This window comes from Gavialis gangeticus, unplaced genomic scaffold (genome assembly GCF_001723915.1).
Source record: "Gavialis gangeticus isolate Ggan-Ray unplaced genomic scaffold, GavGan_comp1, whole genome shotgun sequence".
Lineage (NCBI taxonomy): Eukaryota > Metazoa > Chordata > Crocodylia > Gavialidae > Gavialis > Gavialis gangeticus.
In genome coordinates this window covers 57,626,663-57,627,782 of record NW_017729024.1, presented here as the reverse complement: position 1 = coordinate 57,627,782, position 1,120 = coordinate 57,626,663, and positions in this window count along the sequence as shown.

The window sequence follows — 1,120 nt, the reverse complement described above, 5'->3', positions numbered from 1 at the left end:
TCTAGGCTGAGCCATTGCAGGCATGTGCCTGAATCTCCTCAGTCCAGAGATCACGTCCAGTTTCCAACCTGTTCAGCCTAGCCACGTTAGACTAACCTGCAAAGATTGAATCTATTCAGGCTCAGGCTTTTTGAATGTCTGTCCCTAGCCAAGGTCCTTTTACAGAGGGCATCACTACCAGAACTTCCATTTTACAAAAGGGGAAATGAGGCTGAGGGAGCTGAAGAAATTTGGCCAAGATCACCCAAAGGGCCAGTGTCTAAGACTAGAATAGAATCCAGGTCTCTCCCAATGTTCTATTTACCAGGCTTCGCTGTCTCCTGATATAGCTGTATCCCTACTTGGGGAGTTGCTCCATATTAACTAAATGGTGGCCTACTGCAATTAGTTAAATCAGTGCAAAAAATGTGGGACTTGTCTACACTTGAAAATTAATCTGGATTCAGGCAAGGTATCACTCAGTGTCCAATAACAATCCTTTAGCAAATCCACGTATGCATCTATTCTGGAGAAAGAACACTTTGTTTATCCATTAGATTAAGTGAAACAGAAATAAGTCCATCTTACTCCAGAATGAGCATGTCCACACATAGTTAATCATGGGGGAAAATCAAATGTCATAGCTCTTTGATGCGTGAGGAGTTAAATAAAAGACCCAGCAGAAAAACAAAGATTTTTTACTAGATTGTATTTATTTAAATGACAAATTACTTTTGCTGAGAAGTTTTCATTGTGGTCATATTTTGACTACTAAAACTTTTATGGTAAAACTGTTGAGGGTTTGGTAAATGCTTTAATCAAAATCCATTTTTTTAAGTTTCCAGAACTATTTTTTGTTTTCTTATTTTAAGCATTTTGCAGGAAAGTTAAGGAAAATAAAATGAAGCATTTTTAACATTACCTATGAAAAAAATGGATGTTTTTCCACTTGCTTTAAACTAGAAAGCAAATCAGATGAACATGTATAGCCTAGAAACACTGGAGCACTAACAACCTATAAAGCATGCAAATGGCTAATAAAAAAAAGAGATATGGTGAAATCTTGCTTTCAGTAACAAAGGGGAAATCCAGAGTTATTCTATAAATGTTTGCTTTGGGCATACTGTATGACGCTGGCATC